The following is a 25,506-nucleotide window of genomic DNA, read 5'->3' as shown; positions in this document are numbered from 1 at the left end:
TGTCTGTCTATTTTACTCTCTTCTCTTCTCTCCATCTCTTTCTCTCTTCTCCTCTTTTCATAAAACGTAAGTAATCTCTTTTTGTTCTCCCTGTTATTTTTTTTAAACCCTAACTCTTTCTTCCTCCTTTTTTTTTATTAAAACCCTCACTCTTTTTTTATAATAGCCTTACTATTTTTTTTAAACCAATACCCTTAAAACAATACTCTGAATATAAGAATAAAAATAAACTTATAAAAACTATTTTAACTACAGCACACTGACATTAATAAATAATTAAATCAAATAATTCAACTAAAAATTATTATAAAAAATCGGGATGTTAAATTCTTCCCTCCTTACAAAAATTTCGTCCTCGAATTTTAACTGACAAATCTCTTTTTAAAAAAAAGTGGATATAGACAGACAACAAAGGAATACGAAACGAATAACATTCTTAACTAACGATCCATTCTAAAGTCTACCCATACTTACAGGTCGAGCCTAAAGGCAACTCTAAGGCTATAAGTCTATCTTACAACTACCCACAATTCATATATCAGCCTAAAGGTAAGTCTAAGGAATCTGAAAACACTAGCTCTGATACCAACTTTAACAACCCAACTAATAAGATTTCTCAAGATAATACTTATTTAAATCCAAACTCCATTAAAATCCGATAAAACTTTCAATTCTTGAAATAAAATACAACTAAATTACAACCAAACCAACAAATTCTGAAGAAAATCTAATAAAATACAAAACTCCTCAAAGTCTTGGAACTCGCACTCTTCCCCTTAAACAACCCACCTAAAAGAGAGAATACCTGCCGGAGGAAAACAAAGAGAACAAAGGACCGACAGTGAGCGAAAGGCTCATATACGGATAAAAAATAAAGCATAACTGAACAAATATTAAAAGATGACGAGGCTAAAGTACAACCGAATGTCTGATTGAAGATCAATAGAAATAATGAATGAGACAATTAGAAAATGGATACTCAACTTACAAATCAAAGCAATAATTTTTAAACAAATTAATTTTACCACTTACACATAATATAATCACAATAATAATATAACCGAAAGAATATTGATAAAATGGAATCATACCCTTACACGTACTCCTACACATATTCTCACACTTACAAAACAATACACAAAATAACTTACATACGAACATGGGAGATAATCTTACACTTACAGGATGTCCTACATTTTCGGTAATCCAGAATTATGTAGTCATCAAAACTTACAGGGGCTTGCACAACACAAATCAAATGCTACCTAATATCTTACAAGGGATTGCACGACAATAAGCACGTGCTACCCAAAAGGCCAAATCATACACATACTAGGCATGGCTATACGTGTACCACAACTTCGGCGACACGTCCATACAATTTATGTACACCGCATAGGAGGTGCCAAGCACGAGATTATCCACTCGCGACGGTTGTCTTACAAACTCCCAAGTCATACAAATAACATAAATAACTCAAAATAAAAACTCAAAGATCACACACTCAAATATCTTACATCCCCAAAATCATATATAAATTTATCAAATAACCTCAAAACACTATAACCCAACATCACGAAACAAAATAACTTAACAAACCACTAATTATTGATAAGCTCAAATCTGATCAGTTTCAAAGAATGTCAAATTACTGCATAAAGATGAAGTCAACTGAAAAAGTACGAAACACGAAAGTTGTAGGAAATTCCGAGACCTTTCCAGAATTGTAAGGCTCGTCAAAAACGAACAAGTAACGAATTCAGAAAATAAATAAATGCGGACTGCAGAACAGAATCAGCCCCTGATTACAATTGTATTTTGATGTTTAAGACATCAAAATCACAGAATTTAGCAGCAGAATGTAAACGCAAATTGCAGATATCGAAAAGTTCTTTTCATAATGGTATTTCTCATAATATTTGAACAAATATTCAATTTAATATGATTTTTCGAAGGTTGGATATTCAAACCCCGAAGTCAAACAGGCGGGTCATACAAATTGCAGAAAAACTCATATTTAGAAACCGAATTTCATAAACGGCCAAGAACGAAAGATTGTAGATAATTAAAAGACCTTTCCGAAATGACCGAAATCAACATATTCTAACAGATAACGAATCAGATATGAATTTAACAAGAAATCAAATCGTATACAATGAAGTAAGAATACGGAAACGAAAAACAAGAGAACAAAGAAGATATCCGTACCTCGAGATCTTAGTAACCGAGAATGAAAATCAATAAATTTAGAACCCCAATCACAAGAACCCTAATTTCTTAAACTCCAAATCCATAATCTCCGATTTGACTTTGTTGTTCATCTATTTCTCCTTGTCTTGCCTTCTCTTTTCCTCCTTTTCTATCTATTTTACTCTCCTCTCTTCTCTCCATCTCTATCTCTCTTCTCATCTTTTCATAAAATGTAAGTGATCTCTTTTTGTTCTCCATGTTGTTTTTTTTCAAACCCTAACTCTTTCTTCCTCCTTTCTTTTTTTTTATTAAAACCCTCACTCTTTTTTTATAATAGCCTTACTATTTTTTAAACCAATATCCTTAAAACAATATTCTGAATATAAGAATAAAAATAAACTTATAAAAACTATTTTAACTACAACACACTGACATTAATAAATAATTAAATCAAATAATTCAACTAAAAATTATTATAAAAAATTGGGATGTTACAACAGTTAACTCTATTTCACTTATGCAGGATTACAAGGCATCTAATATTTTCAATTAGCCAACCTATTTTGCATATCAATCTAGTAGTCAACATGATTTAGAATATCCTACAACTTATAGTTCTCTATGGAATTACAATATGCAGGAATGTGCTACCAAAACTTATTTATATATAAGCTACTCTTTCAACGGATGACAGAGTATATTATTGTTGAGTGGCATTTATGACACTTTATAACGCTCCGTAAAGCTTTAGATTGATGTTTTGTACTCGAGTTGTTAGTGTTTTTAACGTCTTTTTGTAGTGTTTTTTGCATTTCAGGCATTTATCAGGAATACAGGTGAATTGGCATGGTTTTGATGCTAATTTGGTGTTAGGATGTCTAGAATAAAAGCTCGTGAAAAGACCAACTCAATTCAGCAAGAAAAGAAGAAGTCAGCAATTTTTCCAGAGAGTCGGCGCGCCTTTGCTGAAGAAGCGCGTGGCCGCGCCAGGAAGGCAGAATGTTAGCGCGCCCGCGCTGAAGCAGCGTGCGGCCGCGCCAGGTCGGGAAATAAAATCCTGTTTCTCATGGAATTTTGATACGTTGAACTTCTACTCTGCATGGGCTGCTATATATACATAACTTATGTTCGTTTATCATAAGAAGACGTAGCAGAGCTTAAGGAAAAGGCATAAGAAGACCGTAGAACACAATTCAACCAAAGCGAAGAAAATCTAGTTTATACTTGTGATTCTTTGTTTTAAGTTGTAACTTTGGATGCTAGTTTTCTTATTCGTGAACCTATTCTCTTGTTTCGTACTTGGTTTTATTAAGGATAAAGACTACGTTTATTATACCATGCTTTCATCGGAACCCACGTTGATGATGAGTCCGATTATGGGCTAATCATTATCGTGGGGTTCTAACGGATTTATTTTTGGATTTCTTTAGTTAATTAGTTTCTGTTAGGGCGAAAACACGCGCTAATATTCACGCAAGTATACGCGTTCGCAAGTAGTATAAGATATAAATCAGATTCGTTCCCACAGAGACTGGTTTAGGTTAAGTTCAATTTATGCACCAATGCAACAATGTATGGTTATCGCTCAATGCTAAGACAAATAACAAATTGGGTTTTTATTAAACTTAGAGATTATACTAAATAACATTAACTAAGAGAATTGAGGTTAAATTAATATATATGATAAACATGGGATTCTAACTTCATTACTACTCCATTCAATAGCCTTATTGTTCTTAACCTTGGCATGTGATGGTGATGACACTAATCAGATAATACGAAACTGATAAACGCCAACTTTCGTTGCACGAGTACCATTCTACCAGACATCTATAAAAGAGATAGAAGCTGAATATGCACCAATTATATTGAGACCCTATATGTCTATAGAATTTGATAACATAATGGTTTAAACACAAGTTATCTATCTTGATTACATAGGGCAAGTAAAACGGTTAGAGTTACCTACGAATCATGCATGCACATACATGAACCTATGCTAGCATGGTAAGTTCTAAACCTCTATATTCACTGTCGCTTCAATAGAGATTAACACGCTATCTTATATGTTAGCTACGCATATAAGACGAATAAGCACAACCAATACTAGGATATCATACAATCACCACACACCAAGATATCGAAACAATTAATTATTGAAATCCATAAGTAAATCCGCTAGAATCCCATGACAACGATTAGCCCATAATCGAACTCATCGTCACCATGGGTTCCAATGAAAGCATGGTATAAACAAGGTCTTAATAAACTAAATAATAATCAAAGTACGAATAAACGAGATCTAGGTTCAACAAGAACGAAAACGAGCATCCAAAGTTACAACTAATTCAAAGAATCACAAGTTGAAAACAAGATCTTCTTTTTTGGAGTTGTTCTGTGCTTCTAGGTCTTCTCCTTGGTATCCCAATCTTCCCGGATGATGAAAACCCTTTTTTTTAAGTATATATACGCCCTTAGTGGACCTGGACCCTTAAAATCGTCAAATTCCACTCAAAAAAGGCTTTTTCAGCGAAATCAGCGACCAGCCGCGCCCTGAGCAGCCGCTCAGCTCTCCTGAGCGGGCGCTCAGCTACTGACTGAGAAAAATATTCTGATGAATCTTATTTGGGCCATAACTTGAGTTCTACTCGTCAGAATTAGGCGATTCAACTGCCCACGCGAAGCTATTGAGATTCTCTACAACTTGACAATGGCCTTGGCTTCCAATTCTGATCACTTTGAATCATATTTTCTTTAAAAGCTCTTTTCTTCATTTAACTGATACCTGAAATGCATTAACATAAAAACACATCAAAATACCAACAACTTGAGTCCAAAACACCAATTTAAGCTTGTAATAAAGCATTCCAAGTGGATATAAAATCCACTTATCACACCCCCAAACTTGAATCGATGCTTGTCCTCAAGCATAAACAGACTCAAAACTACAAAACAATCCTAATGCATGAATGCAACTATGTGAATGCAACTAAATGATAATGCAATTGATCCCCTCAGAATAACCATAACCAAATGAATAAACCAATGCATCTAAGAATGCAATAACTTGAAACAGAGTTCGAATAAATCCCACAAACCAACTCACAAACCAGAAACGTGCGTGTGTGGATGCTTAACAGATATGCTCTCGATACTAGATTAATAACCATAACTTATCTATCATCGAAACAATCAAAAGTTTATAAACATAATAGACAATAAACGCATTATGACTCACAACACCTCCTTTCTACTAGAGTTATACAAGGATTCACACTATTATTGAACACATAGCAAAGATGCTTATTTGATCATGCAATGAATGAGGTCCCAAAAGACTTATACAATAATACCCATGTAGCGAGCGTTAGGTTAGTGGATCCCAGACTATAAAAGCCTTAGGTCACTAGGCACAAAGTCCCCTAGAACTTAATAACTCGAGTATTAAAGAGCTCACTCTTGATCAATTATGCATAAACACATACTTTTTTTCTTTCTTTTTTTTCTTTTTTTTCTTTTTTTCTTCTTTTTTCAATAATTTCTGAATGAGTGCGTTTCGCTCCATCTCATTCAACCCTAGACTACTCATAAAAATATGAGCCGGCTACTAGCCATTTGACACCTAGCCTTACAACAACTAGCAATGAAATCCAAGTTTTTCTCCAGATAAAAAAAATCAGTATTTTTACGTCATTACGAGAATATCACAAATTCTAAATATAACCAAGTGATTAAATCTCAACAACAAACAAGTATGATCATGATCTAGATCAAAAGCAACCCTATAAGACTTTGTGAAAATATTTGTTTCTGGCATGCAAATCAATTCATTCGGACTTAAACATCCCTCTATTCATCATCACCACACTCAAATCAACATCAACTTATCAAATATCATAGTCCATCTTAAGGGATCATGCTAAATATGCATGCAAATGTAACTATATGAAATCACATAAAAATAAACAAATATGTCCTAAATGAACAATCATGCAAAAATATGAATAAACTAAAACTAAACATGCAATATGAATCTATATGGATCTATATGGACATACACTACGAATCCTTACATTATCACCCCCAAACTTAAAATTTTCAATGTCCTCATTGAAGGTAATAATAAGGATTTCAGGCATACCTAATTAGCGGGAGAGTCACCCTCGTCGGGTGGAGGATCAGGTGGCCAATCAACCTCGCCACCAGTGTCTCAAACAACAATACCGAAAGCATGTGTCAAATTTGCAGCAAAATGACGGTGAATGTCGTGCATGGCCTCCATACGCCTAATTACTCGCATGTACTGCTCATCACCAACACCAGTCCTATCAACTACCTGTTGCACATGAGAAGAACCCTCTATAGGCACTGGAGGATCCATTCGGCTACCCTCTACATCATCAAAGATATATCCCAACCCCTTGTCAGGGGGTGCACCTAAGAATGAATAACTCAAGTGATTTGGCTATCGGTTGAGCTCAAGTATGGGAGCTTCTTGAGTAAATGGTTTAAAACGCTCCTGAGAAATTTTCAGCTCTGCTAACCCAAGAGAATCGAATGGCATATCCAACTTCCTCTTCCATGGAGGTGCATTCAAAACATGCAGTTGCTCTAGTTTAAAGCACTCCTCTTTAGTTGTGGGTAACTTTATTTCCTTGAACACATTAAAAGTGACCTTTTGATCGTAAACCTTCATCGAAAGCTCTCATTTTTGCACATCAATCATAGTTCGGCCTGTAGCCAAGAATGGTCTTCCCAAGATAATGGGAATCTTCTTATCTTCCTCAAAATCAAGAATTACAAAGTCAGCAGGAAAGATGAGTTTATCCACCTTGACCAAGACATCCTCCACTATACCTCGTGGATAAGCGATGGAACGGTCAGCTAGTTGCAATGACATGTATGTTGGTTTCAGATCAGGCAGACCAAGCTTCTTGAAGATAGATAAGGGCATCAGATTGATGCTAGCTCCTAAATCACATAAACACTTGTCAAACGACAAGTTTCCGATGGTGCAAGGAATAGTGAAGCTTCCAGGATCTTTAAGCTTCGGAGGCAACTTTTGTTGCAACACAGCACTGCATTCCTCCGTGAGAGCAACGGTCTCTAAGTCATCGAGATTCACTTTCCGAGAGAGAATACCTTTCATAAACCTCGCATAGCTAGGCATCTGTTCAAGAGCTTCAGCGAAAGGTATGTTGATATGAATTTTCTTGAACACCTCCAGAAACTTCTTAAACTGCTTATCCGGCTTTTTCTTCAGCAGCCTTTTAGGAAAAGGAGGTGGAGGATAGATCTTTTTCTCCCCTGTATTACCCTCAGGAGGAGTGTGTTCCACAATAGTCTTCCTTGGTTCCACCTCTACTTCCTTCTGCACATCTTCTTCAGCCAAAACTTCAGATGCTGGAACTTGAGACTTTTCAGGCTCTTCGTCTTGCTGAACTTGGGGGCTTGCGACCTTTCCAGACCTTAAGGTGATGGCGTTCACCTGTTCTTCAACTTCCCTCTTGCCTGGATTTATTTCTGTATCACTAGGAACTGTTCCTGGTGGTCGATTCAATAAGGCATTAGCAATTTGCCGATGCTGGAACTTGAGACTTTTCAGGCTCTTCGTCTTGCTGAACTTGGGGGCTTGTGACCTTTCCAGACCTTAAGGTGATGGCGTTCACCTGTTCTTCAACTTCCCTCTTGCCTGGATTTGTTTCTGTATCACTAGGAACCGTTCCTGGTGGTCGATTCAATAAGGCATTAGCAATTTGCCCTATTTGGTTCTCCAGATTCTGGATAGAAACAGCCTGGCTTTGGCATATAAGAGCCTGGTTTTTGCACATAAGCCTCAACTCCTCCAATTCAGATTTTTCATTCAAAGATAGACCCGCATCATGAGTTTGTTGTTGAAGTTGGAGTTGTTGTGTTGGTGTAAATTGTTGCTGAAAACCAGGAGGGTTAAATAGCTTATTTGCAAACTGCTGGAACGGCTGTTGCATCGCATTTTGATTGTTGCTCCAGATGAAGTTAGGATGATTTCAGTTGTCAGGATAATAAGTGGCGGGAACTGGCTGCTGCGATCTCTGAAAGTTGCTCACAAACTGATCCGAGTCACTAGATATAGCACATTGCTCTGTCGCATGCGGACCTGCACACAGCTCACAAACACTGGTTATCTGCTTAACACCATAGTTAACCAGAGAATCGATCTTCATAGACAACGCCTTTAGTTGAGCAGTGATAGCCGTAGCTGTATCCACCTCAAGAACTCCTGCTACCTTGCCCTGTGGACATCTCTGGGTTGGATACTGATATTCATTAGCAGCCATCAGTTCAATTAGATCATAAGCTTCCTCATAGCTCTTTGCACATAATGCTCCGCCTGATGCTGCATCAAGCATGGGTCTGGACTGTGCTCCCAACCCATTGTAAAAACAAGTGATGATCATCCAATCAGGAATTCCATGATGAGGACACTTCCTAAGCATCTCCTTGTAGCGCTCCCAAGCTTCACATAGTGATTCTCCCGTTTGCTGCACAAATTGAGTAATAGCGTTCCTCATTGCAGCTGTCTTCGCCATAGGGAAGAATTTAGTAAGAAAATTCCGAGCAAGATCTTCCCAAGTAGTAATCGAACCAGCTGGTAGAGAGTGTAACCAGCTCTTATCCTTGTCCCTCAAAGAGAATAGGAATAGTCTCAGCTTCACAACATCTTCAGAAACACCGTTAAACTTGAAGGTGTCGCATATCTCAATGAAATCCCTAATGTGTGTATTGGGATCTTCCATTGGAGAACCCCCAAACTGGACTGAAGTCTGTACCCATTGAATTATGCCAGGCTTGATCTCAAAGGTATTAGCTGTGATAGCTGGTCGGACAATGCTAGATTGAATGTCATTGATCTTGGGTTGAGAAAAGTCCATCAAGGCTTTCGTTCGTACTGCTGGATCTCCCATTGTAATGAGTACCTGGAACACAAACAAATAAACTGTGAAAGTAAAAGAATCCGAGTCAGTGAACTTTAACGACCACTGATGACAAGCACAAAAACTAAAAATTAACATCGAGTCCCCGGCAGCGGCGCCAAAAACTTGTTAGGGCGAAAACACGCCCTAATATTCATGCAAGTATACGCGTTCGTAAGTAGTATAAGATATAAATCAGATTCATTCCCACAAAGACTGGTTTAGGTTAAGTTCAATTAATGCACCTATGCAACAATGTATGGTTATTGCTCAATGCTAAGACAAATAACAAATTGGGTTTTTATTAAACTTAGAGATTATACTAAATAATATTAACTAAGAGAATTGAGGTTAAATTAATATATATGATAAACATGGGATTCTAACTTCATTACTACTCCATTCAATAGCCTTATTGTTCTTAACCTTGGCATGTCATGGTGATGACACTAATCAGATAACACGAAACTGATAAACGCCAACTTTCGTTGCACGAGTACCATTTTACCAGACATCCACAAAAGAGATAGAAGCTGAATAGGCACCAATTATATTGAGACCCTATATGTCTATAGAATTTGACAACATAATGGTTTAAACACAAGTTATCTATCTTGATTACATAGGGCAAGTAAAACGGTTAGAGTTACCTACGAATCATGCATACACATACATGAACCTATGCTAGCATGGCAAGTTCTAAACCTCTATATTCACTGTCGCTTCAATAGAGATTAACACGCTATCTTATATGTTAGCTACACACATAAGACGAATAAGCACAACCAATACTAGGATATCATACAATCACCACACACCAAGATATCGAAACAATTAATTATTGAAATCCATAAGTAAATCCGCTAGAATCCCATGACAACGATTAGCCCATAATCGAACTCATCGTCACCATGGGTTCCAATGAAAGCATGTTATAAACAAGGTCTTAATAAACTAAATAATAATCAAAGTACGAATAAACGAGATCTAGGTTCAACAAGAACGAAAACGAGCATCCAAAGTTACAACTAATTCAAAGAATCACAAGTTGAAAACAAGATCTTCTTTTTCAGAGTTGTTCTGTGCTTCTAGGTCTTCTCCTTGGTATCCCAATCTTCCCGGATGATGAAAACCCTTTTTTTTAAGTATATATACGCCCCTAGTGGACCTGGACCCTTAAAATCGTCAAATTCCACTCAAAAAGGCTTTTTCAGCGAAATCAGCGACCAGCCGCGCCCTGAGCGGCCGCTCAGCTCTCCTGAGCGGGCGCTCAGCTCTCTGAGCAGGCGCTCAGCTACTGACTGGGAAAAATATTCTGATGAATCTTGTTTTGGCCATAACTTGAGTTCTACTCGTCAGAATTAGGCGATTCAACTGCCCACGCGAAGCTATTGAGATTCTCTATAACTTGACAATGGCCTTGACTTCCAATTCTGATCACTTTTAATTATATTTCCTTTAAAAGCTCTTTTCTTCATTTAACTGATACCTGAAATGCATTAACACAAAAACACATCAAAATACCAACAACTTGAGTCCAAAACACCAATTTAAGCTTGTAATAAAGCATTCCAAGTGGATATAAAATCCACTTATCAGTTTCGATGCCTTAGTGTGTGGTGATTGTATGATAACCTAGTATTGGTTGTGCTTATTCGTCTTATGAGCGTCGCGAACTTATAAGATAATGTGTTAATCTTTAATGAAGTGAAAGTGAATTTAAGGGTTTAGAACTTGCCATGCTAGCATAGGTTCATGTATGTGATATGCATGATTCGTAGGTAATTTTGACCATCTTACTTGCCCTATGTAATCACGAGAGATAACTTGTGCATTAAACCGTTATGTTGTCAAATTCTATAGACATATAGGGTCTCAATATAATTGGTGTCTATTTAGCTTCTATCTCTTTGTGGATGTCTGGTAGTATGGTCTTCGCACAACGAAAGTTGGCATTTATCAGTTTTGTGTTATCTAATTAGTGTCATCACCATTACATGCTAAGGTTAAGAACGAAAAGGCTATTGAATGAAGTATTTAATGAAGTTAGAATCCCATGTTTGTGTCATATATTATTCAACTCTCTTTAATCTCTTAGTTTATATTCTTTAGTATAATCTCTTAGTTAATCTTAGTATAAACAACCCTAATATGTTATTCGTCTTAGCATTGGATAATAACCATACTAGTGTTGCATAAATACATTGAATGAAATTAACCTAAACCTATCCCTGTGAGAACGAACTAGAATTTATTCTATATTACTTACGATCGCGTATACTTGCGTGAATATTAGCGCGTGTTCTAGCCCTAACAAGTTTTTGGCGCCGTTGTTGGGGATATCGGTGTTAATTTTTAGTTTATGTGTTTGTCATCATTGGTCGTTAAAGTTCAGTGACTCGGACATTGGTACTCACTTAATTCCTTGTCGTGTTTCAGGTACTCTGGCGAGCGTGTATGCATACGCGTTCTCAGTCTCGTAAGAGGACACTGGATCAAGCTGAGGAAGAAGTGGTAATCGAGGAGAAAGTTAGAGAAGAGATCTTAGTTGAGAAAGAAGAAGTTCTTATTACAATGAGAGAACCAGAAGTGAATCCAAAGGCTTTGATGGACTACTCTCAACTAAAGATCAATGATATTCAGTCTAGCATTGTTCGACCAGCCATCGCGGCTAATACCTTTGAGATCAAGTCGAGCATGATTTAGATGATACAGAACTCAGTTCAGTTTGGGGGTTCTCCGATAGAAGACCCCAACATGCACATAAGAGATTTCATCGAGATCTGCGACACTTTCAAGTTCAATGGAGTTTCTGAAGATGCTATTAAGTTGAGGCTTTTCCCATTCTCTCTGCGGGATAAAACTAAGTGTTGGTTACATTCTCTACCACCAGGATCTATCACCAAATAGGAGGATCTTGCTCAAAAGATCTTAACTAAATTTTTTCCTATGGCGAAGACTGCAGCAATCAGAAACATACTTACTCAATTTGCTCAGCAATATGGAGAATCTTTATGTGAGGCTTGGGATCGATATAAGGAAATGCTAAGGAAGTGTCCTCATCATGGGATGCCTGACTGGATGATCATTAACTGTTTCTATAATGGGTTGGGTGCTACTTCTAGACCCATGCTTGATGCAACATCTGGAGGAGCCTTGTCGGCTAAAAGCTACGATGCAGCTTATGAATTAATTGAACTGATGGCTGCTAATGAATACCAGAATCCTACTCAGAGGCTATCTCAGGGCAAGGTAGCAGGAATTTTGGAGTTGGATGCAGAACTTGTTATAGCTGCTCAACTTAAGGCTTTGACGATGAAGGTGGATTCTCTGTCTAATTATGGAGTTAATCAGATCACTAGTGTCTGTGAGCTTTTTGCTGGTGCCCATAAGACTAATCAGTGTGCCATTTATAGTGAATCAGCTCAGTTCGTGAGCAACTTTCAGAGGTCGCATTAACTTGCACCAGCCACCTATCATCCTAACAATCTATCATCCTAACAATCGCAATCATCCTAACCTTAGCTGAAACAACAATCAGAATGCGGTTCAACAGCCTTATCAGTAGTATCCAGCAAAGCAGTACACCCCCCCCCCCCCGGTTTTCAATAATCGCAATATGCACCAAGGCAACAACTCCAGCTGTAACAGTCTAATGAAAAATCTGAATTGGAAGAGTTGAGGCTCATGTGCAAGAGCCAAGCTGTAACATCCAGGAAATATCGTGTAATTATTTTTATCAATAAATGATTATTATGTGATTATAATATGAATTTTTGGTGAATTATCTGATGATTGATAATAATAATTGGATGTTTAAATATAATAAAATATGAGTGTGTTAATTTTAATATGTCCAAAATAAAATATAGATAATTAAGGTATATTTTTAGTAATTTTTGGAGTATTATATGATTTTATAATGATTTATAAATTTATTAATTATTTTATGAATAATTACGAAACTATTTTATAAAGTCGGGAATTGTCCAACTTCAACCATTTTTATAACCGGAAACTCTTCCGAAAACTCCTTCCTAACCTAATCTGGTAATTCCGGACATTTTCCGTGTTTTGACTTTTTCGATCCGGATTACGGTATGACCCATGTGCGGCCCGGCGCAAAAATTTTCGATACGATAATCATTTCGATAAATCAACAAAACCCGTATTTTCAAAAGAAGGGATAATAATACATTATTTTCGTATAAAGTATTTTATAAAAAGCTCGGTTTAGATAATTATCCAATACGGGTATCAAATCGGATCGTTTTTGCCGTTACTTTGCGGCTAAGTAACTAATTTATCGATCCAAAATGATCCAATATTCCATAAATATAAATAGCCTAATCTTTATTTTATTTTATTCGTATAATCATAATCATTCAGTAAATTCCCGTGAAATACAGAGTAAACCCTAAAAATACCGCGTTCTTCAAAATCAAACCCACAAACTAGTGTTTTATCGAACTCCGATTCGGGCGTGCCATATATCAAATCGAAGCTCCCGAAAAGTACTTTCATAATAAATCATCCGTTTTTATACAGGAATTAAGGTATTATTCTTATTTAATTATTTTATTTTGAATTAATTAAAGATTAAATTATGAAAATTTGTTCTTGATGTTGTTGATATGAATTGATGATTCCATTGTGTAGATAATATTTTTCTAGTCAATTTGGTATATTATATGTCAAAAATTGAGTTCAATAACATATAATAATTGAGGTTTGATTTTCTGAAAATTATTGGAAATTTGTCCTTGGTGTTCTTGAGAATCAATCGACCATTTGAAGGTGATTCTGATGTCCAAATTTCAAGTATGAGTAACCAAAATGAATCTCAGATCACCCTCTATCATTTTATATCATCAAATTAATTCGATGATAGATAATTTTTCAATTCATAATTTTAGGGTTTATAGCTGATTTGGGGGTTTTTGTTTGAATGATTGTTGATTCGATTTGATGTTACAGTTAGCTTTATCTTCTAATTTCCAGTCGATTTATGTTAATTAATTGAGTGTTCTATTATAGGAAGTATCAACCGGAGTTCATGGGTTTTGAAGTTTTTATTTTTGAATTTTCTGAATAATAATGATGTTGTTGTTAAATTTTGATTATGTGATTATATTATATGTATTATAAGCTTCAAATTGACACCTGAATCGTTGTTTTTGGTTAAGAATTGCCCTTGATCAAATTTTCGCCGGAAAGTTCTTGGGTTCGATCGGAGATTGATCGGAATCGGGGCTCTGGGAACACATCGGGATTCCTGTTGCTTGATGTGTGTTTCCGAGTTGATTAGGAATCAGTTGGTGTAAAAATGTGGTGAAAATCGGGACTGCTGGCCAGGTTTGGGATGATCGGAAAACGGCCGGACGTCGGCCGGATTCTGGACATTTCCAGATTTCCGGCGACGTGTTCTTGGCGTTGCCGGTCATCTTCTCCCTTCCGTACCACCCTTTGATCTGTTTTGCAGAAATAAAACTGTAGAAATCTTTTTGTGAGGTATCTAATTTTAAAAAGAATTCAAAAATCCTATTTAATTCTAAAAATCATTATCTTTATTCTAAAAATTATTTTTTAATTTGAAATTAAATCTTAATTATTTAATTAATTAATTTTAAGTGATAATTAATTATTTAATTAATCAATTAATTTAATTATTAATTGGTTAGTTTATTTAATTAATTATTAATTAATCTTAATTAATTTAATAATTAGATTTAATTATTTATTTTGGATTTAAAAATTCTGAAAAATAGTTCGAACTTTAAAATATTATTTTAAATTATCTTCAAGGCTCGATAATTATTTTAAAATCAAATTCAGGTGTTCGGACCGTATTATTTAATTATAAAATGATTCGGAGACCCGTTTTAATTCCGAAAAATGTTCAAAAATTCATAATAAATCAATCGTTCGTCCGTTTAATACGAAACGAACGCGTCTAGACTCAGAAAAATATTATGCTTTCATTAAAAGTACTTTCGAGACCAAATTTCTTCAGTATCAAAAGATCTTTTGTTTTACGAGTCATTCCGAGTCGGTTATTAATCGATAAAATACCCGTTTTGACCCGATTCCAATTCTAAACGTATCGAGACCTATCTTTTGGCAATTCAACTTATGTGCTACATGAATTATGTGACTATGTGTTATATGAAATATATAATACGTGCCTTGTGTGTTTATGTGTTATGTGAACTATGAGTCCACGTGTGGATTAAACTTTATATGATTAAAGATGATCCATATCTGTTATTATTGGGCGGATAGATGATAAGGATAAACATATAGACTAGACAACTATATATTGTCAATTAATTGAATGGTATCTTTTATGATAGATACACATAGTACGATGCATTCAATGCTAGACAAAGATTGTAAAAGTAAAGCCTGATTACGTATAGTAATGAGACGAGTGGATTCAGAATAGAGATAAACTTGAAATAGCGATTGTTAAGAAAGGTCAAGTGGCATGTTAATGAAAATACAGATACATCAGGACTGAGTAATATGGTAGATAGTTAAAGATCAGAGGGATTCTTAATTGAGGCAAGTATTCCTAACCTTTCTTTTAAAATACTGTAAATATTTCTTCGTTCCTATTCTAAGTTCAGAATAGTTAAATGTTTTTATATTTTGCTGTAATTACTCTTATTTATGCAAGTGCCTTTTTATTTTGTTCCTTGATTATCGATTGATCTCTTGAGAAAATACCCATTCTTTCGGATTATTTGCGAACCCTGAATCAGGATGTTTTGAAATCAAAATGATTTGACATCAAAGTACTTCACAGACTGGATGGTTATGATGAGGGCCAGTGATGAGCTGGACACTAAGGGCCAGAGATGGCTGGTCCCTTGATTATTAGGCCATAGTTGCCTTGGTACCCCATATGTTGGTTGGGTCTATGCAGTTGGGTATAGATCCGCCCTATATCCTGATTGATCAGCAGGTTATAGTGTATATGTTGGTTTTTAGTGTCCAGTCTAATTTATTGTTGTTCGCCATTAACGACATTCCTTCTTGAATAGTTCATAATTACAAAATCAAACAAAGATTGGATTCAAAGGGATGAAACATTGAAACGTTCACTGTTCTTTTACAGAAAAATGTGATTTATGATGAAAGGCCAATGAGGGCCGACGTTTTGTTCGCTCAACTGTTTAAATATGTAAAGATGTTTTGAAATCATTCAACAATCATTTCCAGGAGTTTTTTTATCTAATATCTGGAAACCCTTTTATGATACTTGCTGGGAATTTTTGGCTCACTCTTGCTTTGTGAACTCTTATTTCTTTCAGTATCAAATGATGGCAAAAGTGAATAGCTTTTAATAGACAGCAAAAGTGGAGAAATCTCAACTGAAGAAATTTGGAGATGTCAGAGTGATCAATACGAGGAAATTAGTAATGAGGTAATGAAATTGTATTTAGAAATTATAATTTTAGAAGGCTAGATTCTTATTTCATACCATAACCTGTAAGCGATCCGGAATAATGAGGGGTTATCTGTATATTTGTTTTAATATACAGGTTTATATTGTTTAAAGTTGTTTAGTGACACCCAATCCTGACCCCGGATTTGGGGGTGTTACAGTTGGTATCAGAGCCACAGGTTATTGGTCCCTGAAATAAAAATAGGTGGAAGTAAGGATTGACAGATCATATAAGATAAGGAAAATCCTAAGTATACTCATTTTGATTTCGAGTTGAGTGTGAATTAGGATTAGCGGATCCGATATGGATTAGTGAGATAGGATATTGTTAAGATAAGTGGAAGGCGAGTATATTGACGATATAGATATATTGAGTTCCTAGGTCCTATGGTTGCGAAGAGTCAACAGCTCGATGGATTTGGTAAATTGCCCTGCTTGTAGGTGATTTTAAAGAAGAAGGAGATTTTTGCGCGTGAGAACTTCGTATAAGGAAAGACAGGAAAGTTCTAGTATGAGGCAAATTAGAATTGCGTAACCGGTTAAGCTCCATGCTGGAGGCAACGCGTTGATTGAAGCTAACAAAGAGCCAACGTTGCAAGTTTAAGGGCACCACTGTGGCAAGGAGCGTTTTAGCACTTTTCGGGCGCCGTGTAAGGAATGATATATACCCTATGGGATATACTGAAGATTAACAAGAAGATACAACCCTATGTACGGACAAAACGTCGAATTACGTTAATCGGTGGTAACTACGACATCAAGGACGATGATGAAAATATCAAAGATAGTATCGGATGTCAGCATCGTAGTTAGAATTATGAATAAAATGGTATGCAACGATAAATGAAGTATTCGGTGGCTAGTGAAGGCGAACTGGATTCAATAAAAAGCAGAAGAGATATTGGAATGGATGAACCTTAGGTGGTCGTTTCCTTGATTAGGTACCTTGTTGTGGTTGAATAGAACAAAAACCAACTCATATAGTAAGAATGACCAAATATGCGATTTTCAAAATTCTAAAACAAGTTTCCGGAAAAAAGACTTTCTTAACAGAATTTCTAAAAGATCTTTACACAAAATCAGTTTTAAAATTTTGGTTGTCAAATTACTATTTGAGTTCTTATTGTTATAAGTATTAGAGTACCCAGAAGAATATTTGATCGAACTCAGTTTTGTTAAATCAGAAGGCCAAGTAGAGCCGCTAATATAGAGAGGTTTAAAATTTCCTCGGAAGGAGAGTGTAAACCCGGGTTAATATATCAACAATCAAATCAACGTGCAGAAACGTTATTTATTCAATTTATAAAATGATTAAAGTTTAAAATAGGTTCGTTGACCCAAAGAAGCTCGAGGATGATTGAAGAAAATGGAAGAATCTTCCAAATGATTGAAGAAGAATAATATTTCTATCGACGGAGTCGAGGCGTTGCAGGATTAATAATTACGCTACGCGGCATAGAAGAGATTAGAAATTATGATTATAAATTCCGTAGGAACGCGATTATGGTTGAATTACTCAAGTATTAAACGTGGAAGCATGACGCAGAAAATACAAGACTTACATGGCAGGGATGAAGCAAGAAGTGATGACAGAAAATCCAACGAGAAGACAATTATGCTCAAATTGGTAGAATGTTAAAGGCATTTCCAGAGGATATTCCGAATCTATCATCTGACGTGGATCTGGAATCCGTTACTCGAACGATCCCTGAAAGTATGCATCAGCAAAACGTAAATGGCGACCAATGGTGTCATTCTTTTCTATGACTGCGTACACTCTTCTTAATTGTTGGATACGTGTGAACTTCTCTCAGTAATAAATATATGAAAAAAATATTTGTATTCGTTTTGAATAATTTCCCTTCTCAAAATATTTCTTTTTGCTCGAGACAAGCAGTGTTATGATGTGACGCTTTGTCAAAATGACGAAGATTCTGGTGGGACGCCACCTAATCATGTGTTGTATGCCATATAGTATGAAAGACTGGCCATCTTGAGTACAAATATGGTTATCTCATTTATATCTAAATCATCATTCATTCTTTCCTTTTCGATTGTGACTTATTGATTTATAGATCCTTCCGATTGTTTACTTTTATTCTTATTCTTTACAAAAGTTTTCCAATCAGAATCATATACACAAATTCTTTTCTTGTGTAAAGTCTACTCTTTGAGTGTTCTAAAAGAAGTTAAATAACCTCGTGTAGCAGATGGAATTACTTGTTGAGTATAAAGATGGTTACAAGCCAATAAATGGTGGACAGGTCCGTACAAAGAAGAATGATTATGTCAATAACGTGGTTGTCATGACGACATCAAATCAGAAGCGGAAGTCTGTATACGTGATATGTTTCAAGTCTAATATTAGGGGCATGAATTAGAGTAGTTAGCAAACTGTATGAGGTAAATTAACCATAGAAATAAGCAAGTGAAGTTGTGTACACCAGACAAGGCAATCGATTGACGGGACAACAGAAGTAGATGAAGGAACTCTCAATAATGACCCAGACAAGCGATTAATACGTAAAAAGGCGAAACATACTTCACTCACGGGGAGATGTTGTCATGAAATTTCGAAATTGAAGAAATCTCGAGTACGATAAATCTCAAGCGTGTCCTTCAAGAAACTGTTAATACTCCTAACCCAAGTAAGTTAGATATGGTAAATTCAATACCTATAATTGGGTCAGTGAAGAAGGTTTCATATGAAAAGACGCAAAGGAAGATGAAGAAATGGTGATCTAATTGCGAAATCTTTTAAGAAGTGACACTTTAGAACCAAAATGAGTTTTCATTAGTGTGAATTGAGACCATGTGTTGATTATCAAAAATTAGACAAGTTAACTAATGAAAGAATCGCATATTCTCAAGGGTAGAGGATTTGTTTGGAACGGATTTATGAACAGATATAAGTGATATGAATTGTTAATTAGAGAGCTTAATGATGAATTAGAATAAGCTTGGAATAAAGTTTTTGAGAAACAGCAGAATAATTTTATATTCATTAGTGGAGTTCCGAGATATTTTGAAGGAATAAATGAAAGGTATGGAGATGTCTCTAGTTGGATAAAATGATGTATGTTATGTTAGTTAGTAGTATATGTAAATATCAGTATGATATGTTCTGAAGTATGGTGAAATGATGAGTTCATGGTGGTGGATTGATATGATTGATTGTTTGATTGTTAGTGTCGGCTTGAGTCCGACTGGTAGTCCATATTATAGAGGAGATGCTGCCCAAATTTTTAGAAATACCCTACCTTTAAAGTCAAAAGTATAATTTCGTGTGTTATTAATATTCACGTTGATACTCCAAATGATTGCGATCTCGGTTCCTGAAAGAAGTGGCTGTAGCCAAACTGACTTTATATAGTTGGTCTCTGATTTCATTTATCTAGCCATCACTTGGTTTGATTGATCAATTAAAAGAGTTAATTGGTGAATTTTACCAACTTATGGTCAGTTAGATGGAAATCGATTCCAATTAGATTAAGTCAAATTCTGATGTGATTTCAGATCCGAAGTCAAAGCAATGAGAAATTTGGAGGAAGTAAGGACACCAGTAGAATTCAGAAGTTTAGCGGAATCAGCACGATGTTACGGCAAATGTGTGAGGCTTTAATTGGATAAATATGCCATTTGCAATAAATAAGAGAATTAAAATGTTATTTGCGCATACGAGTGAGAAGAACATTTTCAAGAACTAAAAGTTTGAGATAAGAGCCAAGAGAAGGAAGGAAGAGAATGAAGAAGAAATTAATAACTACATCAATATGGACGTTGTTAGACGATCAAAGAGATGTTATAATCTGCAATAAGGTGTTATTCAAGGACTTGAAGGTATACCGCTATAGAACGACGATGTAATAAAAATTATTCCAAAATATTAGAGAACTCGCGAATATAAGTATATGATATAGCTGACAATATTGGCATGTGAACTAAAGAAGGAGATGTCTTGATTATGCAAGAAATATGATGTATAGTGGGCATAAACCTTATTAATCTGAAACATATCTTTAATGCGAAGAAGCCAAATATGTGACAGAAGGGAGTTGAAGTTATATAAAATAAAAGTTGTGTGATTAGTGATTATGTGAGTAAGGCTAAGGAAATTGCTGTCAATGGATTTTGATAGTTCTGTTAACAAGAATTCAAATATTTATTAATAGAAGGCTTTCATTTCAGCATTAGCCACAGAAGGGCTTATCTAATGATAATCAAATCAGTACAATTAGAAAGAAGGGATTGCTTATATAGAGAAGAGACAATAAGTCATGAGAATGGAGAACTTGGCTAGAAAGGAAAGTGGAATCAAAAGGATGATAAAAAAAGGGTTATAAGATTGTCCAGGATATAAGAAAGTTAGTAGGGCATGAAGTGAGACACCTATATTTGGAGATAGGAAATTTATTCGAAGATTGCGATTAAGTATGGAAATTTAAGCAAAGGTATGGATTAACATGGCATAAAAATGGAAATAGAAGGACATGTAAGTAAATGTCATTTTTGTTGAAGAATCGAAGCCAGCATCAGAAGGTGAACCCATTTCCGTAACCTTTTTAAAAATGAATATAGCTCATTAAGGAGCAATATAGAGAATTACTTGAAAACCAGAGATAAAGTAAACGTTATTTAAATTATTAAGGATATGTTAATTAAACCCAACCATTCTTTTGTTAACAAATACTTTACCTGATGAATAAGTTGATATTGCTACAAGGAGATTGTGGTGCGCTATCAGATTCAAGTATGGATTGGATATCTATAGGGTATCCCAAACTTAGTCATTCCCTGTTATTAATAAACAGTTTATCCAATAAGTGGGTTAGTTGCGGCTTGAAGAAATGATAATATGTCATCAGATCCAGGGATTGATGGTAAATGATCAACACTATTTGACTGAAGATTTGCCAGAAATATTTGGAATACGGTGAATTATGTCGAACCAGAATAGTATATACCACTTCTAGATGAGCGAACATTAGGTAAGGAAGAACTAAAAGAGAGGAATTTGGATAAACATTATTAATTTAAGGGAGTCAAGTTATTTCAAGAGTATGAGGCAAGACATAGATGTCAAAGAAGACTTTCTGATAATATGACATAACGAAAAGAATAAATGTTATATGTGACTAGACGTCAAGGGAGAGCATGGCAGTTAGTTTCGTATGAAAACTCCTTGAAACCAAAATAAATAATAATTTGTATTAGAATATGCGGGTGATACCTTCAGGTTAATTAATTTTCTCTATTCAATTGTGAGTCAAGGAGATAAGATATGATAATATGTTTGTGCATCAATCGTACCAGTTGAAATTTTCTTGTTAACTCTTAACTCTAGTGTAACTTCGAGAACGTTGGGAATTAAATACCCTCTGGCCTCAGTACATCATTCACAGATGAAGAAGAAGCTTACGGGAATGATTAAAGAGCCTCAAATGCGATGGGAAGCGATTACAAACTAGGTTATTTGAACTAAGAAACATATGGGAATGAGGTTCAACAATGAGTAACGGTTGGAAACGTTCATGAGCGCAAATTATTAGATTTAGAAAAAAATATTATTATTAAGATGTGTTATATTGGTCCCTCCTAGATAGTAAAATATACATGATAAGTAGAAGTGAGTTGGATTCACCGCCACCCGTATAGCGAATTCATAGGGTGTTTAAAAGTATATACCCAGAAGGAGTAATTTAGATCCATCATATATAGAAGATGGATATTTGAATTGAGTTATACGAGCAACAAATAGAATATGATGTTAATGAGAGGCTGTTGAGGAATGATTGATATTGTACGTTAAAGTTATGAAAAGTTGTAAGGTTGAAAGATTCACCTGAGAAAATGAAAGTGAGATACTTAAAAAGTATCAGTATTATTCTTTAGTGTGATTCTGAGGACATAATCCTTTTAAGGGCGGAAGGATGTAACATCCAGAAAATATCGTATAATTATTTTTATCAATAAATGATTATTATGTGATTATAATATGAATTTTTGGTGAATTATCTGATGATTGATAATAATAATCGGATGTTTAAATATAATAAAATGTGAGTGTGTTAATTTTAATATATCCAGAATAAAATATAGATAATTAAGGTATTTTTCTGGTAATTTTTGGAGTATTATATGATTTTATAATGATTTATGAATTTATTAATTATTTTATGAATAATTACGAAACTATTTTATAAAGCCGGGAATTGTCTAACTTCAACCGTTTTTACGTTTTTATAACCCGAAACTCTTCCAAAAACTCCTTCCTAACCTAATCTGGTAATTCCGGATATTTTCCGTGTTTGACTTTTTCGACTCGGATTACGGTATGACCCATGCGCGGCCCGACGCAAAAATTTCCGATACGATAATCATTTCGATAAATCAACAAAACCCGTATTTTCAAAAGACGGGATAATATTACATTATTTTCGTATAAAGTGTTTTATAAAAAGCCCGGTTTGGATAATTATCCAATACGGGTATCAAATCGGATCATTTTTGCCGTTACTTAGCGGCTAAGTAACTAATTTATCGATCCAAAACGATCCAACATGATCCAATATTCCATAAATATAAATATCCTAATCTTTATTTTATTTTATTTTATTCGTATAATCATAATCAGTCAGTAAATTCCCGTTAAATACAGAGTAAACCCTAAAAACACCGCGTTCTTGAAAATCAAACCCACAAACGAAACGATCCTACATGATCCAATATTCCATAGATATAAATAGCCTAATCTTTATTTTATTTTATTCGTATAATCATAATCAGTCAATAAATTCCCATGAAATACATAGTAAACCCTAAAAACACCGCGTTCTTGAAAATCAAACCCACAAACGAGGGCGTTATCGAACTCCGATTCGGGCGTGCCATATATCAAATCGAAGCTCTCGAAAAGTACTTTCATAATTAATCATCCGTTTTTATGCAGGAATTAAGGTATTTTTCTTATTTAATTATTTTATTTCGAATTAATTAAAGATTAAATTATGAAAATTTGTTCTTGATGTTCTTGATATGAATTGATGATTCCATTGTGTAGATAATATTTTTCTGGTCAATTTGGTATATTATATGTCAAAAATTGAGTTCAATAACATATAATAATTGAAGTTTGATTTTCTGAAAATTATTGAAAATTTATTCTTGGTGTTCTTGAGAATCAATCGACCATTTGAAGGTGATTCTGATGTCCAAATTTCAAGTATGAGTAACCAAAATAAAACCCAGATCACCCTCTATCATTTTATATCATCAAATCAATTCGAGGATAGATAATTTTTCAATTTATAATTTTAGGGTTTATAGCTAATTTGGGGGTTTTTGTTTGAATGATTGTTGATTCGATTTGATGTTACAGTTAGCTTTATCTTCTAATTTCCAGTCGATTTATGTTAATTAATTGAGTGTTCTATTACAGGAAGTATCAACCGGAGTTCATGGGTTTTGAAGTTTTTATTTTCGAATTTTCTGAATAATAATGATGTTGTTGTTAAATTTTGATTATGTGATTATATTATATGTATTATAAGCTTCAAATTGACACCTGAATCGTTGTTTTTGGTTAAGAATTTCCCTTGATCGAATTTTCGCCGGAAAGTTCTTGGGTTCGATCCGAGATTGATCGGAATCGGGGCTCCGGGAACACATCGGGATTCCTGTTGCTTGATGTGTATTTCCGAGTTGATTAGGAATTAGTTGGTGTAAAAATGGGGTGAAAATCGGGGCTGCTGGCCAGGTTTGGGATGATCGGAAAACGGCCGGACGTCGGCCGGATTCTGGACATTTCCAGATTTCCGGCGACGTGTTCTTGGAATTGCCGGTCATCTTCCCCCTTCTGTACCACCCTTTGATCTGTTTTGCAGAAATAAAACTGTAGAAATCTATTTGTGAGGTATTTAATTTTAAAAAGAATTCAAAAATCCTATTTTATTCTAAAAATCATTATCTTTATTCTAAAAATTATTTTTTAATTCGTAATTAAATCCTAATTATTTAATTAATTAATTTTAATAGATAATTAATTATTTAATTAATCAATTAATTTAATTATTAATTGGTTAATTGATTTAATTAATTATTAATTAATCTTAATTGATTTAATAATTAGATTTAATTATTTATTTTGGATTTAAAAATTCTTAAAAATAGTTTCGAGTTTTAAAATATTATTTTAAATTATGTTCAAGGTTCGATAAATATTTTAAAGTCAAATTCGGGTGTTCGGACCCTATTATTTAATTATAAAATGATTCGGAGACCCGTTTTAATTCCGAAAAATGCTCAGAATTCATAATAAATCACCCGTTCGTCCGTTTAATACGAAACGAACGCGTCTATACTCAGAAAAATATTCTGCTTTCATTAAAAGTACTTTCGAGACCAAATTTCTTCTGTATCAAAAGATCGTTTGTTTTACGAGTCATTCCGAGTTGGTTGTTAATCGATAAAATACCCTTTTTGACCCGATTTCAATTCTAAATGTATCGAGACCTATCTTTTGGCAATTCAACTTATGTGCTGCATGAATTATGTGACTATGTGTTATATGAAATATATGATACGTGCCTTGTGTGTTTATGTGTTATGTGAACTATGAGTCCACGTGTGGATTAAACTTTATATGATTAAAGATGATCCTTATCTGTTATTATCGGGCGGGTAGATAATAAGGATAAACGTATAGACTAGACAACTATATATTATCAGTTAATTGAATGGTATCTTTTATGATAGATACACATAGTACGAGGCATTCAAAGCTAGACAAAGATTGTAAAAGTAAAGCCTGATTACGTATAGTAATGAGACGAGTGGATTCAGAATAGAGATAAACTTGAAATAGCGATTGTTAAGAAAGGTCAAGTGGCATGTTAATGGAAATACAGATACATC

General features: G+C 34.7%; 2 non-coding genes across 2 annotated transcripts; one reads left to right on the top strand and one right to left on the bottom strand.

Annotated features, from left to right (window-relative positions):
• The first annotated feature begins 8,637 nt into the window (after positions 1 to 8,637).
• On the top strand, positions 8,638 to 8,744 carry LOC141723105 (small nucleolar RNA R71). The gene has a single exon (XR_012576097.1). It is a non-coding gene; the product is annotated as a small nucleolar RNA R71 (small nucleolar RNA).
• A 3,362-nt stretch (positions 8,745 to 12,106) lies between these two features.
• On the bottom strand, positions 12,107 to 12,214 carry LOC141722981 (small nucleolar RNA R71). The gene has a single exon (XR_012575977.1). It is a non-coding gene; the product is annotated as a small nucleolar RNA R71 (small nucleolar RNA).
• Positions 12,215 to 25,506: the final 13,292 nt, after the last annotated feature.

This window comes from Apium graveolens, chromosome 4 (genome assembly GCF_009905375.1).
Source record: "Apium graveolens cultivar Ventura chromosome 4, ASM990537v1, whole genome shotgun sequence".
Lineage (NCBI taxonomy): Eukaryota > Viridiplantae > Streptophyta > Magnoliopsida > Apiales > Apiaceae > Apium > Apium graveolens.
Note: the sequence above shows the minus strand (reverse complement) of the source record. Positions and strands in the feature narration are given on the sequence as shown.